Consider the following 10785-nt stretch of genomic DNA (forward strand, 5'->3'; position numbering starts at 1 on the left):
CCAACCTTGTCTCCAGGTGCAGTGTGTTTGGGGGTGGTATTTCCATGTCCTCCATTCCTATCTTAAATTAATTTGAATACAATAAGTCATTTGCCTAGACTTTTCTCTGGGGCTGTCCAAAGCGTCTGGGGGAGGGGGCTCCAGCCCTGAGGCTGCCTATAGGCAGATGGCTAGTCTGCAGAGTCAAATTTCCTTCTCAGAGGGGACAGCGCAGGGATCTGTCCCCCCCACCCACTTCCTGGCTATTGTCGTGAATTCCTTTTCAGAGGACAAAGAAAACATGCATGGCCTTCAGTGGATTCCTTGGTCCTTGGCAGACAGTCCTCCAGGGAGACCACAAGGGGGAGTTAGAATGCCCTTGTTTTCTTCTTATTTTTCTCTATCTGGACTTTGTGTGGCTAGCACTGAAATGATGTGAACCTGCCCAATATTAATTTGACTCAGGACAAAGACCTAAAAGATGAATGAACCAAGATGACCAAAAGGAAAAAACTCCAAGCCTGTTTTCATAGAATCATAGAATCATAGAGTTGGAAGGGACCTCAGGAGGTCATCTAGTCCAACCCCCTGCTCAAAACAGGACTAAGCTAAGTTTTCAAGTTGTCACGGGATGGGAAACTGGGAGAAATTTTCACACCTAGGGCATTTTCTCAAACAAAGGTATAGAAGGAGCCCGGCGCCTGCTGGCTGTTAAACTGTCCTGCTATAACGTTTTGCTTATAAACATGCTGCACAAGTTTTCCTCCATCCATAACATTTTACCTTAATGAATGGAACACAAGACGGGGAGTCAGGAGACTCAGTTCTAGTTGTACCATAGATGAGCCCTAATCTGAAGTGAGTTTGTGTGGGGGAAAGTACAGAGAGAGTCATAAAATAAAAATTAGATAATCCAACACTCCCCAGGCTAATCGTGCAATGAATCTCATTGAGTGGGCTTCAGCCTGTCTTGTTACTAGCATGGAAGATTACTTACAACTTGGCATTGGTAGCTTTAAAAAGGTTACCTCCACCTCACCGATCCCCCATGGTGTCTATATCCCCACCCTTGTTAGTACAGCTCATTGGTCTCTGACGATGTGACAATCTCCATTGTTATCACAGCCAATCAGAAAGAGCCTTATGGCCTGGTTTCCAGGTTCAGTTTCCCATTAGCATTTGGGTCTTGCATCAGTCCACTGCTCTGAATCTCATTGGGGTGACTTTGCTTTCATTGATTCTTTCTTTGTCTGTCCAGAGAACTATCAATGGGAAAAAATTTGCATGTGGATTCAGGGCACTTCTCACCATTGGAAACATGGTTAGATCTGTGGCATTTCCTAATAACCCCCAGCTCTCATCTAGTGCTATTCATCAGTAGCTCTCAAACCACTTTATAAAGGAAGGTCAGTATCATTATCCCCATTTTACACACGGAGGGGGCAGCAAGCTCACCCAGCAGGCCAGACAGCTGGGAACAGAGTCCAGGTTTCTCAAGTCCCAGTCAAGTGCACTATCCACTAAGCACATTGCCTCACCATAGAGACAAGTCCTGAGTTTCATGAGCATAACACTTCCAGAACCTCCCAGATCACTCCTGGGCTGGCTTTTTGTTTTTCCTAATAACCCTCAGTCCATTTCAGGAGAAATGTTTTGGTATGAACAAAAGCAAATCTTTAATCTGTGGGCATCAAACCTCCCTTTTGCCCCAGTACAAATATAGTGATGGTTGGGATCACTGGGGGCACTTGAACTTGCAGACCCCCTAGATTTAAAGGGCAGAGGTGGTGGCAGGACATTTTCAGTGTCTGGTTCTTGACTGTGGAATTCACTCCCCCCCTCTTAGTCCAACACAGCTGAGATCTGTTGATGTTTCCAGTCAAACTGCAAGTCTGGGATATAGGTTGTTGGTGGAAGAAGGCTCGTGCGTGTGTTGTGCTGGGCAATTTCTTTTCGCCTGCTGATTCACATTAAATTTGAACCGAGTATAAATCATTATAAGGCTCTAGATTCCTAGAGAGGCACTTCTGATGAATCACAAGGAATAAGCGAGGGGGAAGGGTAGTAGAATTCCCTTCCATTGTGTCCCTCCCTCATTTCAATCCTGGTAGAATTCTCTTCTTTAGGGCTTCCTGGTGGGCAACCTGTGTCCTAACGAAGAAAAGCCTGTATCAGTGAATGGAAACATGAGATCACCGCAGCACTAATCATGGAAACAATCTGTCACATGTTACACTGAGGTTCCATTTATAAATGGTTTATAAAGAGTTAATAGATGTTTTAAGTATGTTACAGACACAAGAGAGTGGATAAGCACATCAGAAGAGAGTGATATAGATAAGCTATCCATTGACTTGTTGGGTTCTGTAAGAATCTATAGCAATTGATTAGCCATCTATTACAAATCCATTCATTAACCTTTATGAATGGGATCTAAATATACAGTGATTCAAAAAATATTAGCTGCAAAGGATTATAATTCATATTTATTATGTGTTTACTGTGGTGCCCGTGATCTGCTAGGTGATTTCCAGACATATAAGGGGCTCAGTCTATGGATGGACATTTGGACAGGTAGACAGAAGTCAAGGAAGGGGATTTTCTGTGTAAAGCAACAAGATTTGCTATAATCTGCATTTCTGCTCTTGTACCTGGGCAGCCTAGAGCAGGGTTTCTCAATCCGTGGTCAGGACCCAAAATTGAGTCGCCAGAATGTTTCAAAGGGTTGTGAGGCAGCTCCTGTCTCATGGGGCTGGTTGGGCTCACCTCTCTGCTCCAGGCCCTGCCATCTCTGGGTCCCAGCACCACTCAGGTTTGGCCCCGCCTTCATGACGATGGGAGTCCAGGTAGGGCAAATCTGAGCCAGGTCACAACTCCACTCACCCAAATTTGGTCCAGGCACGGGGGTGGGGCCACATCTGAGTGGCATTGCAACCCCTGGAATGGAGGGCCAAGCCCAGCCAGCCCCACAGTACAAGAGCCGCAGGAGCCACCACTGTGGGGTTAGGGCCGGGCAGAATCTGACCAAAACCATCTCAGGGCCTCCATCCCCAAACTATTTTCGGGTCACGACAGGCCATAAACATTTACAAATGGGTTCTGAGCCCAAAAAGGTTCAGAACTCCTGGCCTAGAGGATGTTTGTTGTTATAGAGCTGTGGCTGTCTCCTCTGACAACACCACTGTACCAGCTGCCTTTTTTTTTTATATGAACTGTGATGGCCCTGATCCTGCAAAGACTTTCACCTGTGCTTAATTTTCCTCAACAATTAGACCCATGCAAGTCAATACTTCTGAAAATTAGACCCTCAGGTTCAACTTCTTCATTGCTCTGCACCATGTCATTTATACCCATTCAAAGGACTCCTTTTGCAGTGGTGTAATTGACTATACAAGGTTCAGGGCAATGGTGAATCAGGCCCCTAGCGTCTCAAGTTGGTTCCCAAAATCACTGGACACTTTGAACATTGGAGCCTTCCCCTCTGTCAGTAATATGGGACAATGTTCTTTCCTCTACCTTACTGGGCGGGCGGGGGAGGGAGGGTGGACTGATGCAAGACCCAAATCCAGTAGCTGCTCAGACCTGGAAATAATTAATGTTTATTTGGATAAGCACAAATTATGTAACAAAGCAGAGAAAAGGCTTTTGAAAAAATATGTAAATGAGATGGCAGCCGTCAGGAAGTAATGGAAAGACAGGCAGGCTACAATGTTGCCAATTACAATTCAATTTTTTTTCAGTCTTTATTCTGTATGGTATTTGAAGCCTCCCCCCCCCTTCCGGGTTTGATTAAGCTGTACTGGAAGTATCATTTGGGGGCTCAAAAGTCTGATCAGTGAGAAATGGTGACTAAGAGGCTCATAATGAGGGCTTTTATGTAGAAAGTTGTCGGGCACAGGGATTGTACTGAAAGAACTGTAAGTTCAGAGTCACAAAAGCTTTTCTTGGAAAAATATCAGATACTGCATTGGGAAATCCAGTCGAAGGATATTCCTAAAGGAACAGTGTGGACTGGCAGAGGCTACAAAAAGTACTTTGGGGGGGGAGGAGGGGAAACAGAAGGTAATGAACAGTGATGTCCCCTGAATGCCAGTAATAACTCTCTTTCAGTTTAAGGTTTGTGTGTAAACCTTCTAGTGCATAACGTAAAGGTACAAAACATGTTTTAGGCATCTGATCAAGTGAAGTGTCACACGGAGGTAAATTCTGAACCGGTTGTTTTTTCAATGTGACCTTCAAAAGACAGGGTAGTAGAAGTTTTCTGTTAAAACGTGGTACATGTCCAGGTCAGATTCTCCCTTCTCCCCACCCCCCAAGTATCAGAGCTCTTGCAGTTTAATTTCATTAAGGGTTTGCACTTCCAAGTGCTGTGTTGAAGCTGCAACATTTTAATTGCTTTAAAAAGCGTTTTGAAAAATGATTAGGTTTTGAGTGAGGCAAACTGATTGCTTGGACACCAGGATATCATGCATGCAGAATCTGTGCTTGTGTGGTTGGCCAATGTTTGAACTGAAGGTGGACAGGGAGTGGGAGAAATTTCTGTCTCTAAATCCACCCACTGCTACCTATAAATCATCCGTGCCAGACACAAGCCCTGTCTAGTGATAACAGCAGCCATTGGAATCCATGGATCAGGAGGACAAGATAGCTCTGAAAAACAATTTTTTTGGAATGAGCCAGATCACACGTAGTAGTCTGTATTTTCTAATTTCCCCGCCTAGATTAGGGTAGTCCTGGAACTCCTACCTCCCAAAGGCGTTTTACCCCTTATGCGCCACATGTTATTTCAGTCAAACACTGCGTTTGTCTCATCCTTCGATACATATTTTGCTGCAAAGTACCATTCGCTGGTAGACACCTGTGTTGTGCGATGGCGTTTAAGAGCATTCTGATCGAATGAAATTGACATTCCTGGTTATATCTATAGTATAAGAGGGAAGGGTAGACTTGTTAAATCACAGGGCTCAGGAGGTCATGGTTCTCTTCCCAGCCCTGCCATAGATCCTATGTGAGCTTGGGCACATCACTTAACCTCCCTGTGCCTTGGTTTACCCATCTGTAAAGTGGGGATAAGAATCACAAGGGTTTTATGAGGCTTAATTCATATTAATGGTTGTAAAGTACTTTGAAAGGCTAAGAAAGGTGGCTCTGTAGAAATGCAGAGCACCACAGGCCTGATCCCCCACCCATTAATGGCAGCCTAACTGTTTAGTCCAAGAGACTTTGGATCAAGCCCCTATATTTGATTTTGCACTGAATTTCCAGCCTTTGCTTTATTGATTCTTGTCTTGTTAGTGTTGTCAGTTGTTAGTAGGCTGCGTGCGTGTGTCCCCGTGCAGGTGCTGTCCCAGCTCTGCACAGGTAACCAAGATGGCACTCACGATTGAATGAACCGACGTGACCACGGATTAGCTGAGCAACGAAGACACCCGGGCAGGTTTATTGCAGATGAAGCACAATGAGAAGCGACCTATAGAGTATCTACGGGTACACTTCAAATACGAACGCTCCGTTACAATGGACTCGGCAAAACATAATGGCGGGACTTTCTGTTATCCCCTAGGCTGGATGAACCGTTCTCTCTGACCCCCCTTTTTATACACTGTTACAAACAATTTCATTCTGCCCCTTTGACGTAGGTAGTTGCCACCCTCTTGACATAGTCTAATACCACCCTTTACTGTAAATTGGATGGTTCAGGCGAAACATCTCTATTTATCATATTCTAAGACATTTCTATCCATCAGTGTCATTTCAGGGGGTCAGGCTGCCCTTGTTATCTCGTTGGTGTTAGGATGTCTTGGTACCTTCTGCACCTGCTATTTATTTTTAGTAATGTTTTGATATTAGTAATATTTTGGAAATATCTGTGTTTGCAATATCAGTTCTTCGTGCCAGTTTCTGGGAGGCCGTAAGTTCACAGCCTGACTCCTGTTAACTTGGCTATTTCCACTTAGGCCTTATGCCTAACCGTAGCCTGTTCTGCTCGGTTGCAGGCCTCATGCTCTCACTTCTTACTACAGTTAGGAGCCACACTGTTCTATGGAAGGGCTTCCCAATCTAGCCCGAATAGTCGACAGCTTCCAAACGGTCCTAGCAGCCCCGTGCCAGCTTTACCTGCAGCCTTTAAACCTACACATGGCTCAGCTTTGGAAAACCTGCCGTCCCTCAGAGCAGTGCTGACTTGTGGGGAGCAGTTCTTCACACGCCTGCATGGTGGGTCACTCACCCTGCCCTGGGTTGCAGGTCTGTGGGAGGGCCGGGCTGAAGCTGAAGCTGGAAACCTACCCAACTCCTGGCGCAACCGTGTCTTTGCAGCAATGCGAACAGGTGTGAGTGCCCCTTAGCCTGCCAGCGGCCAGGCTGCAGGCTTGGGCGGGCCACGTGAAACAGCTGCCATTTCCATGGCACTGAGTGATCTGGCCAACGCCGGAGTCTTCTGCGCACACACAGGCCGAGGGGGACTGGGACAGGCAGGAGAGCTGCCAAATCAAACATGGTCCTCTCAGCCAGAAGCGCAAGCAACCCTCTTGAGAGCAGCTCCCAGCCATTGTCATAAGCTGCTGTCTTTCCCCATTCTGTCCAGTCACACTCTCCCCTCCCTCCACCCTGCTAAGCACTTCAGTAGGCCTGGAAGTTCCCCTTTTCTTCCCCTTGTCTGGCCAGAGCTGTCTCCTTTATTTTAATTGCATCTACCTACCCACCACCCACATCTTCTCTAATCTATGTTTTTATATAGATAGGTTTCAACACCGTCACCAGGGACAATCCTGATGGGCTAGAGTGACCCATGTCATAGCGGAGATGAACTTGGCCTATTGCCTCTTACACAGAGAATGAAGTGAAACACGTTCTCTGTGGAGGTATTTAAAGCTGTAGAGGCTCTTGTTTCAATGTGAAGGAGAGAAGACTGGCTTGCTGGGGTTTATCTAGAGGGTAATGGGACCGGGAGCTTTTTTACCTCTCTGAGTTGTGGGTTCGAATTCAGCAGGCCATGAGGTGACTGGAGGCTGGTTCAGTCTAGCTTGGTGGCTCATGTGTAATGATTTGTTTGGTTTGGTGCAGTTCCCAGTGGAGAGAGGGCCATATCACAGCCGGCGCTGCTTAGCACTCTTGCTGGCAGCCTCACCAGAGAAGGGAAGCAGTGTATGGGGTCCCTGGAGGTGGCCTTATCCAGGTCAGCCCTGAAGCTCTTTGGGCAAGCTTACTCACTGCCTGTGCAAACTTTCACCAGCACTGAATGGAGTTTAAGAGATAAAGTAAGTTGAGCCACATCCCCCACTGGTGTAGATCAGCATAGCTCCATTGACTTCAGTGGATCTCTGCTGGTTTCCACCAGCTGAGGATATGGCCTCTTAAGAAAGTAGTAACTCAGGGAAGAAAGCTGTGATCTGTTTTTTGGAGATCCAGAGCACAGTCAGCTCCCGATGGCTTTAGTTACCAGCAAGTAGTCTCATTTACTTTTTTGTACAGGCAAATCAACGTTCTCAAAGCTAGTTGCCTAAAGTCAATGTCCAGGCAGCTCAGTAGAAAAGGCCTGGTTTTTCCAGTACCCTGGACCTTTGCAACTCCTACGGGCTCCAGTGAAGTTTGTGGGCGCTCAGCACTTCTGCAAGCCAAAACTTTTAGTAGTGCTTAACCCAAATTTAGGAGCCTAGTTTTAGGCACCTAAATTTGCAAATGCAGCTGCCCTGAGAAATGGTACCTACCTTATTAGATTTTGTGTCTGGCTGACTTCTGGCAATATTGCAAAGCTGGTACCACCTGCCTGTTAAAAAGGTATTGAGTTGGATCTGTGTTTTTGTACTGGCCTGTTGGAGATGGGGTCTGAATGTTATAGCTTGCCCCTATCTTCCCTCAAATTCATCAATGTCTGGGTTCGGGATTTTGATTCTAAGCTTTTTCTCTAGTTTAGCTGTGTATGGTCAGGCAGCAAATCAGTCCCTTCATAAACTCCAAGAGAGGGATGGTCACGTGCTTTGGGTTCATGTGAATCCATCTGTCTAGATTTCTTTTGGCTGATTTTTTCTTTTGCTCTCTTTTCCTCCTCATCTGTGTTTCTCCCCACAGGAATCTCACTGCTCCCTCTCGCCTCAATTTTCTCCTCTCTGTAACTGTGCCCTGTTGAAACACACAGAGGTAGGCTAGAGAGCATGGCTTTATAACATGGACTGGGGGAAACAGTTATTAACAATTTGCCATCCAAATTGAATCCAATTGCCATCCAACACCACAGGGAACTTTGTGCTTCCAACATTCCTTCCCTTCCTTCTCCTGGTGAAGACAAATCACCCACAACATTCCATTTGCTGTTTGAACGACAGTAGACAAGAGGATCATTCCATTATCTGTATGTCTCCTTTTGCATATCTTGTACCTCTTGCTCTGATTTTCCATTGGTCCATCAATGAAGAGCCCAAGTCTCAATTGCTTGGAATCCTTGTTCCTTTTCATAGAATATAGGTAGTTAAATTATCTAAGGCATGTTGAAGACAGGTTTGAATGAAGTCTTAACACCCCTCTGTAGTAGGTAAATGTTATCCTTCCTTTACAGATGGGGAAACTGAGGCACAGGTTGGCTAAGTGACTTGCCCATGAGGACTCAGTGTCAGAACAAGGAGCTCCTGGTCCCGAGCCTGGGAGTAGCCGACTCAACCAAGATTTTCCCTCTATTGATTTAGCTAGTCCATTAAAAAGTATCTCCTACAGCGTTGTTGGTTTGGTCTTTTATTCTGTGTTTACTATGTGAGCATAGTTACTGCCTCTCCACTGAGGCAACAAGACAATTACCTATGTTTGCATTCATTACTTGGGTACAGCAAACAGTACAGCTTCTATAAGGAGTTACCTATTTGCAATTATTTATTGGAAAGCTTCTGACATTTGTATCTGGTATTGGAGAGTGGACACATGAATGCAGGTTTTAGCTGATTCCAGCTTCCTTTTAGCCCCTCCACCTTTGTGGAATTTTTTCTGGGCTCATTATGTTACCCAGATGGGTTGCTGCTGTGGCACCAGCCTGTTCCTTGTTTCCTTTGTGGGTATTCAGTCTGTTAACAAGCAGAACAGTGAAGAGCGTCTCCTTTTGTGACTCTGTTCCTGGACTGCTTAGTCAATGGAGGCCAAAACCTGCAAACAGTACCTAAATCATCCACACAGCCCTTCCACAGGGTGTGCAGGCCTTTACTCCCATGAGCTGCCCCAGTGACTCCAATAGCCCTGCATCAGGTCCCCAAATCCTTGTTCCACACAGCAATGCAGGTTGTCGTTGACGCCTGTGTATGGAGCAGGGGAAATGCCACCTCACCAGAGTTCCCCACTCTCTCATGCCAGTGGCAGCCTTTTATGCCCACTTTGCCCTGGTGTCAATAACTACCCCAGGTGCAAAGCAGTGGAGAATCAGACCCTTCCGTCTTCACTTGAGCACAGCTCCCCTGGAAGTTCAAAGGATGTGGCCTGAACAGAGCCGGGTTTCAGCCCAGTTAAGCCTTGCCCACACTGGAGTGGCATTCATGCTAACAGGAAGCATCTTTAAGCACCGTTCTTGTTTGCAGGGTTGTAGCACAACGTCCGTGAACAACGTGGAGAAGGAGGTTTTTCTTGTAACTGTGCTGTAACCGTGCCCTGTTGAAACACACAGAGGCAGGCTAGAGAGCATGGCTTTATAACACGCACTGGGGGAAACAGTTATTAACAAAACAGTGAGAGTCTTCCGGCACCTTAAAGACTAACACATTTATCTGGGCATAAGCTTTCGTCTTCAAGGTGCCACAGGACTCTCGCTGTTTTGCTAAAAACAGACTCACCCGGCTACTGCTCCGGAACTGTTATTAATAGCAGTCCGGCTAGCAACCATCACCAGCAGGATTATTGCCTGCATGCTTTCCACTGTAAAGTTGGCAGCCCCTGGCTTAGCCTCCTTCCCCTTCCATCACATCATAACTCCTCTTTGCGGGCAGCTCACACGGGTAACATGGCTGGACTCCAGGGCTTTCCGTGGGCAACCATGTCAGTGCAGAGGGCGATAGAGTTTCTGCCCCACAGACAAGGTGGGTGGGCGAATCTCTTTTCTTGGACCAACTGCTGCTCTGCTCTGCTCTGCCCTGAAGAAGAGCCTTCTCCCAGCTGGGAAGCTGGTCTCCCTCACCCACAGAAACTGGTCCAATAACAGAGATGACCTCACCCACCTTGTCTGGCTCAGAGCCTGGGACCGACAGACACAGCCCGGCGGCGGGCAGCGCTTCCGCTGTGCGGCCACAAGGGGGCTCGGGGAGGCAGGCCGAGCCCTGGCTCCGTCGCGGTCTCACCGTAGGGACGGAGCAGGGCAGGAAAGGAGAAGATGGAGCGGGGGCTGCCCGGCTGCAGGAGGAGGGAAGGACTGGCGGGGGGGGCTGGAGGAGGGGTTGAGCCACGCTGGGCCGATCAATACAGGCTGGGCCGATCGATACTTTGTCGGAGGGGTCTGACCCCAGTCCCTGATCATTCCCAAAGAGGGGGGGACGGGACGGGACGTTTAGGAGCGACCCAGAGGAAACGCGGGACTCTTCGCAGCGAGCAGCCAGCCGGCCCGGGGCAGAGAGACCCGCCGGGGCTGGGAGGGAAGCGCAGCCCGCCAGGGTGACTTTCCTTCGGGCAGTGCTCGGCGCTGCTGCCTCCTGGGCGCCTGGCACACGATTCCCCTCCCCCACCCTACTGTTGCCCCAGGGCAGGGGGCCGGTCTGGGCCATGGATGGTGCTGGGCGGGGGCCGTGTTGGAGATGATGCGGGGGGGGGGTGGACGAGGCTCTGGGGCGCCCTCTGGCGGCG

This window comes from Emydura macquarii, unplaced genomic scaffold (genome assembly GCF_026122565.2).
Source record: "Emydura macquarii macquarii isolate MOO-44397 ecotype Brisbane River unplaced genomic scaffold, CSIRO-AGI_Emac_v2 contig_450, whole genome shotgun sequence".
Classification (NCBI taxonomy): domain Eukaryota; kingdom Metazoa; phylum Chordata; order Testudines; family Chelidae; genus Emydura; species Emydura macquarii.